The 8,064-nt window shown below is 31.8% G+C and overlaps 2 long non-coding RNA genes across 4 annotated transcripts; one reads left to right on the top strand and one right to left on the bottom strand.

The window, feature by feature from the left end:
* Nucleotides 1-996, bottom strand: LOC130510663 (uncharacterized). The gene is made up of 2 exons (XR_008944375.1): nt 607-996; nt 1-508 (listed from the first exon to the last, which is right to left on the bottom strand). It is a non-coding gene; the product is annotated as an uncharacterized LOC130510663 (long non-coding RNA).
* A 5,049-nt stretch (nt 997-6,045) lies between these two features.
* On the top strand, nt 6,046-8,064 carry LOC108849336 (uncharacterized). Of its 3 annotated transcripts, XR_001942622.2 has the most exons (5): nt 6,046-6,236; nt 6,319-6,516; nt 6,927-7,115; nt 7,196-7,260; nt 7,330-8,064. It is a non-coding gene; the product is annotated as an uncharacterized LOC108849336 (long non-coding RNA). The 3 variants fall into 3 exon arrangements; XR_001942621.2 differs by having other exon boundaries at nt 6,046-6,516; nt 6,927-7,260; nt 7,330-7,626; nt 7,722-8,064; XR_001942618.2 differs by having other exon boundaries at nt 6,046-6,516; nt 6,927-7,260.

Genomic DNA, 8,064 nt, shown 5'->3' with positions numbered 1-8,064 from the left:
AAGAGAATTCAATTTCATAACAACTATAGGAAATATCTCGAACCAGCAAATACAATTCATTTACTTATCCATCATTCATAACCATTTATTGAATCCGATTGCGACCGAAATTTGAAGTCATACCACTCGATTTTTACTCGCAAACGCAAGTGCCAGAAATCCTAATCTTTCGTAATATATGCGACAAAACATCTGCATCAATGTGAAGTTACCTTGAAGATGCTGTTGATCTTCTTGTATGATCTATGGCCATTAAGTTGTTTTGTGGCATTTGCGCAAAATATTGAATACGTACAAGCACCAAACTCTTTCCTCGTGCTCACGTATTACATATAAACACAGTACTATCAATGTCACTGCATAAAATATCTCGAGAGGGAAAAACATATTTGTTGAGAAAATGATTAGAGAGGCAGGTATGATGAGAAGTAAAAGTACTACGTAGTTGTGTGTAAATTACTGCTTACAGTCCTTGTGCTCGTTTAGATCTTCATTGCCGCTACAACATCTGCAAAAGATAAGGAGACAGATTTACAGATGTTGGTTTCTAGCTTCTTTTTAGATTCAAGAACTTCAGTGAAACTCATGCTTGAGGAGAAAATTAACCTTGCTGTTGAGACGTCTATTTTCAACTATGACACCCGTCATCTCTTATCCAGAGAACAGTGTGCCATCAACAAAAATATTGTATTATAAAAGCCTATATACCCAATTACACTCACCCAGAGCCCAAAATAAAATCCAAAGAAAAAGTTCAGTAAGACTAATCGGTCCAAATATCATATACTCGTCTGTCTCACCTGAAATAGAGAAGAAAGAGGGGTGAACAACAGTGGAGTCATTCTGTGACAACCCGCCCGTGGAACACCTGCCCATGGACCTCAGGTTCATAGCGCTGCAGCGCACCGACCCCAACCCCTCTATTATGAGTTCTCACTATCTCCATAATTAGGTTGTTGGTGAGACTCGAACCCAGATCCTCACCCTTTAACAACATTCCCACAGGACAAGCTGTCACCAATTGATCTGCATGTCAATTGGTGACAGTTTGTCCTGTGGGAATGCTGTTAAAGGGTGAGGACCTGGGTTCGAGTCTCACCAACAACCTAATTATGGAGATAGTGAAATCTCATAATAGAAGGGTTGGGGTCGGTGCGCTGCAGCGCTGTGAGCTTGGGTCTATGGGCAGGTGGTTCCACGGGACGGTCACAATATTGTTCTAATATTGTGGGTTAGATTTGATGTCCACTATATATAAACTATCCTTTAACATCTAATATAATAGTAAAAACTAGATTTTGATCCGCGCTTTCAAAGCGCGGGATTGTATCTTTTAAAATATTTTGTTTTATAATTATTAAATTTTGTAACATATAAAAATAGCATATGATGTGTTTTATTGTATATGTGTAGTAGTTGTTTTATATGTTTAGGATGATAATTATTGAGATATAAAGGTAATAATATATAATCTAATGCTAATTGAAAGCGATTGAATATTAATATTTTTTGAAATTAAACAATCCTATTAAAGTTAAAATTATTGTTCTGTTATTTTTGGTTCCATTTTTATATTAAAAAATAATTATCACAATTACTAAAATAATCTACCACTATAACTATCCAAATTTTTATAATTAACAATTCTATATGTAATTTTTATTAATTTTAAAATTAATCTCTATATTTAATATCAATTAATACATTCAAATAAGTTAAATTTATTATTAGTGTAAACGAATAGAGTTATTTTCTTTATAAATTTTACATCTAATATTGTTTTCTTTATAAATTTTACATCTAATATTTCATACAGACATTATTTAAAACAAAGTAAATGATGATAGTTTTAGCCTTACATTCTCATCATATAAGAAGATTTCCTGGTCTTCGCCGGATAACTTTGTCTGTTATCTCCAAGTGTGAAGCACCATCACATGCACAAACCAAGTTGATTTCCAAGGCTTCATATAATTTTTAATCGCAGTAACTTTCACATTAGAAGCCACATATGTTTTGGTAGTAGATTTGTTTTTTAAGAGCCAGCATTTTCCTGTTTATAATATAGATAAGAAGACACCATGAGGCGTTTAGGTTTTCTGAGAACTTTGCTGCTACATAAAAGAATCGTATCTCATAAAATTTTGCAAATTTAAAATATAGGACCCATCCAAAAAAAAAAAGACATATTCGGCTTCCATATTTTTAATGACCATGTTGTTTATATTTCCATTAACCGAGATTGCTCTTAAAATCCGTATAGACAGTTGTCCAAGTTATTTTTTTATGGCAACTAATTAATAGTGTGAAGAACGATATTTAAAAGATATTGTGTTTTCCCTATAGCTAAAATCTAGGTAATCGTTTGGTTAGTTTTGTAGTAAATGATATTGCTTGACCACTAAGTTATAAGAATTCAATAATTTTAATATCCAGCATTTTTAAAGTAACTTAAAAAAAGTTTAAATATTTACTAATGCTAGAAACAGATTTTGTTAACGAATATACTGGTAATATGGTTGGAAGAATACCTAAATAGCTATATACTGGAAATATAATTAGCATAAAACCATTACAAAATTATTTTTAATAATATTAAAGGCATAGACGTTGTAAGATCACTTGTATAATATATGTTATAGGGCTTGTATAAATTATTTGTATAAATGAAAGGGGTTTGATTATCAAAATGATTCCAATGGGCTGAACATTCAATGTGATAGGCTTTAAAAACGCATAGGCTTACTCGAACTGGGCCTAAATTGTTCGGCTGGAAGTTTATCGTTAAGGTCATAAAAGCAAAAGAGTTCTATTGGTCGAAAAACATTGACGACAACTATTTTTTTTTAAAGAAAAACAGATAATGGCAGAGACTTGTAAATAAAAACAAAAGTAGGGACAGAATCCTACGAGGGATTCTGCTTTAATAGTATAGATGTTACTCCTTCCTACTAATGTTAGGTCATCAAATAGAGAAAGGAGGGAGAGACACGTAGCAACAAGGAGATTCAGTTTTCGTAATGGACTCTTAACTAATGGGCTTTGAGGTTTAGACATATGCTAGCAATCTATCTACAAGGCCACAATGACGTCTTCTCACTATCTCTCACATCGTTGTCTTCACACCTCCTCTGCAAACCCCATTGAAACGCTTCCTTTCAACTTCACACCATGTAATTACTCTTCTGTATTATGGCCTTTATTCCATGAGCCCCACTATTTCTAATTATTTTTTGATTCTTCACCTCCTATGTTAAATAAGATTTTTGGATCCTACAAATAGATATGCAGACAATAACGAATCTCATTGCTTCATCCACTATCGCTTTTTGTTTACTTTTCAAACAACAGGCTACGACAAAAGTGAATTCCCATCTGCTGCAGACGATAGAAATGATGTGGTGTACTTGAATCGAGAAGCAGAAAGGCAGTGGAGATGCATAGAAATTCCATCATTTTCATTACTGCGGCAAAGATTCACCAAAGACATAAACGTGGATTCCTCGGGTCTCTATTTGTGACTCTCTTGGGGTTTTCTTAGAGATAGATGAATCACCGGATAACCATGGATTCTGGCCAAAAGCTTGATGTGATTCACTCTCGATGCATATGAAGTAGAAACGGCAATGAAGCAAAGAGATATGAGCGTCGAGATTCAACGGTGAGGTGGGTTTCAATTAGTAAAGGGAACAGCCAGAGGATGAGACATGTCCCGTAAGCATATTGGAGATAAACGTCGTGCCATGGTGGAACGTTAACATATAGATCTGAAGGAGTGGCCAAGCGAAGCTTTTCTTTAGTCGATAGAAACAGAGTCTTTTGTCTTGGTATGGTCAATGAAGAGATTGTAAGAGTTGACTAGACCAAATCAGCAGGCCAGCGGTACAGTATAAAACAATGTGACAAATCATATATCCCCTATATATTAATGAGAAGTATATGTTGCTAGCCATGTGTCATTATCACAATGATTTTTAGAATTCTTAGAGACATATATGTCGTCCATATAAATATATAATAAGTTTTTTTATTAAACTAACCATAAATTAATTGCTAATATTTTTTATTCCTTTCTTAAATAAAACTACGGAATTACCTAATATGGCTAAAGTATATATGACAATTAATGATTTTAATAATAAAATTTAATAGAAATTAGAGTATCATTTATCCTTTTCAAAACAATTTTAGCTTTAAAATAAATTAAACAACCACAATTAACTATATAATAAAATATAGATTTTTCCGTATATGTTATATTTTGAATTCTTAAAAAACTATAAATTATTAAAACGGTTAAAAATCACACATTGAAATTTTTTGTGATCCATGGTTTAAAATTTATGTTACGACAAGATACAAATAATTACCAAATCATATAACTGGGAAGTCTCGTTTAAAAAATATTAATTTTAAATATATATATATATCATTTAAATTAAACTATATACCAAAAAGATATATTTAATTTTGAAGATTCGAACAATTTGTTTATACAAGCTTTGAAAAAATATTAACATTTAAATTTTAAATTTTTCATTGAATTTTTTTTTCTAAAATATAAATTATTAAGTTTTTCAAACATCCCAAAATGAAAAATTTGTTACCAGTGATTTAAAGTTTTTTATAAAAAGATATAAATCATCAAAAATATGACTAAAACATTATTTAATATATATCAATATTAAAATATACTATATATGTTTTAATATCATTTAAATTTAATTATTTATCATATAAAATAGAAATAAAGTTTTCTGGATTAATAAAATTTATTTAACTGTTCACACCAATTTAATTATATATATAATAGTTATTGAATTTTTAATTATTTAATATATATTTATTATTTCATAATTCATTTCGCGCAAGATCCGGATTTTAAGGTAGTACGCATAATAAAAATAGATTATTTAAAACAATGAGATCAAAGACCAGCTATATTTTCTTTTTGGATATTTACCATTTTCGATCAGTATTTCACCACCATTAATTACCATTTTTTTTATTTAGGAAGTGATTTATAATTACTACAAAATACAATCAACTACTCTATTTAATCAAATAAATTATGTTCATTGGAATTTCGATTTCTAGGATAAGTCATACATATCTTAATCGCATCATTATAATAATAAAGTAATTGCTATTATAAGTACACACATTTTTCTGCCATCTCAACAAACGAGAAAAGAAAATATGACACATCAGTGTAAATTTTTAAAAATTTATATTAAAATTTTATAATAAAATTCACATTTTTTTGTAACATTTGAACCATATATATTAACAATACATCAAGTGCTCCATAAATACTCTTTATAACTAAGAATAGATTAAATAGTTATGTTTTCTGTTATTTTTTTATTTAGCTTAAATATTGGTGGTCAAAAGAGGAAAACTATTGTTGCATTCATTATTTTCAATTTTTTTATGTGAGTCTGAAGAAACATAAAAAATACAGTTTTCTAAAATATAATAATACATAACCTAACATGTTATTTATAAATATTAAACAGTAACAATTATAAATTGACTTTTATATTTCGAATAATTAAATTATAAATTGAATAAAAATCTATTAAAAAATATTAAATTCTAGAAATGAAAATATTGTGAAAAAGTAAAATAGTTATAGTTTTTATGAAGTTAATATAGCAACAAATACATAATATCTATAAAATAGTAAAATTTGTAAAACAAATAGTGAAATTTATAATGAAAAGAAATTAAAAATAAATTAAAATTTAAAATATATTTTTATGATTTCGTTCATTTATTATTTTAAATTTTAAAATAGCGTTTGGCGCTAAATTTTAAAACACTATCTTTATATATAAAGTAGACTTCTCTAGCATCTCCTTCCTCCACGTCACTATAGAAGAGGGGGCTTTTGATGCCACGTGGCTTTTTATTTTGTCGTTGTTACAGTTTATTTCTCGCTAACTGGGCTCTTATGGTTTGTTGGTTAACTGGGCTAATTCTCTTGACTTTCCACACGTGGCCTATCTGCTATTAGGGTTTGCGGCCTCAGTTGATATCACACTGAAACTTAGCTGTAATAACTCAGTGACTCTTCGGCTCTTATTCATATTATAAACCCTCGATCACAACAAGATCCGACCCACATCTATTGCTTCAATTGCCCTTCAGTCTACCTAGATCTTCAATTCAGAAGCCTGAAACCTAACGCTTCTTTTTCCACCTCTCCATCGATTTAATGCTCCACCGTTATGGTATACAATCAACACAACCCAGTAGTTCCTCTTTCTCTTCTTTCACTGGATGTTTAATTCTTCGTTCCTGATCCTTTTCCAGAGTATATATAACCTTTTCATTGGCCTCTCAAACGCATGTACTTCCTTCTGTTTCCTTTTTATTTGCGCGCTTAGAGATTCTGTACAAGAATGGCTACTTCACAACTCCATTCGTCCAACTTGAAGGTAGGCGGGTGCAGGCAGGTTGTACAGACGCGACTCCTCCGTTTTTGGGAGTCTCGCAATGTCGAAAAAGGAGGTCAGTTTGATGTTGGTATCATATTACTGATATTCTGATAATTAGTTTGTACTCTAATTAACGCTTTTTTAAACTTTGATGTTTCATACTTCCATTTCCCATTTTGGGACCCTTACGTATTTGTAAAAAAAATGGTCACTCAACTAAAAAGCAACGATCACAAGCTCTCTGCGGTTAAACTTACCTTGCTTGATGTTACTTATGAGTACTGATCGTTTTTGTTTTTGTATCCACAATCGAGTTTTTTTATTACAAGGTCTTGGTTTGTTTTGCTCGGTGAATCTAGAACATGCTTTCAGATTTGTAGGATAATCATTGAGACTCTAGACAATTACAAACTTATGTAATTTTGATGTTCTGTAATAATATAACATGTTTCGGCTATTTTTGCTTTGCTTTCATTTTTTCAGAAGAGAGAGTTCTTTCATGATTTGGCTCTGCTATTGTGGCACTCTGTTGGTTCCTGCTCTTCTACAGGCACTCTTCGTCCATTGAAGCTGTCTGGAACCTTTACATGGCGAAACAGAACCAAACTATCACAGTGACACTTTAGTGGTTGGGATTAGGAAGAAGGCGATGGAAGAAGTTCTCTTGAGCTGGTATAAACAAAATTCTTAAAAGTTCATAACATATTATTAGCCTAGATTTTTCCATGCATTTTCTTAGCTTTTCGAAACAGATAATATTAGCCTGGGGAAGGCAGAGATGGGTGCATATCAATGTAGGAAAGCTCAAGAATCACTGGTCAGCCACTTTTCACTTCAATGTCTTATAACTGTTTGAGTAATGGTTACTGACCGAAAATGTGTTCAGTCTCAGGCCACGCTTCCCATAAGTTTCTGAGACAGCTTACTGGAAACTTTGGAAAAAACAATGAGGTCAAAATGGATTTTAATCCCAACCAGAGGTGTAACTATCTCATATTATTTCATCCTAATTCGGCTTGGTTACGTTGGCTTAGAGGAGGGTCCCATTTCTCGCGTAAAAGTGATAGTTAACCATTCAGCCTTTCTCAACCAAGTATCCCCTTCCCTTATTAAAGAAATTTGATAATGAAATGAGGCAGGCTGTACTAGCACTAGCAGTGTGTTCAAAAGAGTTTGGCTCTTGGTAGGCAAGACGGTCTTTTTTTTTGTTACGAAATCCATGTAAAATGCTAAATTGTTCAACAGATCAGGACGGTACTCTTTTCTGATTGTTGCTAGGATGGTAGCACATGCGACAGAGTTATTGATAGTTGGAAGCGATGAAGGAGAAGTGTTTGCACATGAGGAGCAGCAAAATTTGGGTGGAATCAACATGGAAAAGCTCCATAGACTTGACTATGCTCAAGTCTTTCTTCTTATGCTCTGACTCTGAAGTCCTTTTTTTGCGGATAGCTCCTTTTATCTATCATCTTGCACAAAACAGGAATTAGGCTTTTTAAACTGTTGTTCTGTTGGCAGCCACCACAAGAAAATCAGTTGCTTTTAGTGTGAAAATTGTCTCTCTCATACATTGTTACTTTGTCAAGTTATGCCATTTTAATTAAAAAATTGTGTGTTCGTA

This window comes from Raphanus sativus, chromosome 4, assembly GCF_000801105.2.
Source record: "Raphanus sativus cultivar WK10039 chromosome 4, ASM80110v3, whole genome shotgun sequence".
Classification (NCBI taxonomy): domain Eukaryota; kingdom Viridiplantae; phylum Streptophyta; class Magnoliopsida; order Brassicales; family Brassicaceae; genus Raphanus; species Raphanus sativus.
This window is presented reverse-complemented; position numbering and strand designations above follow the sequence as displayed.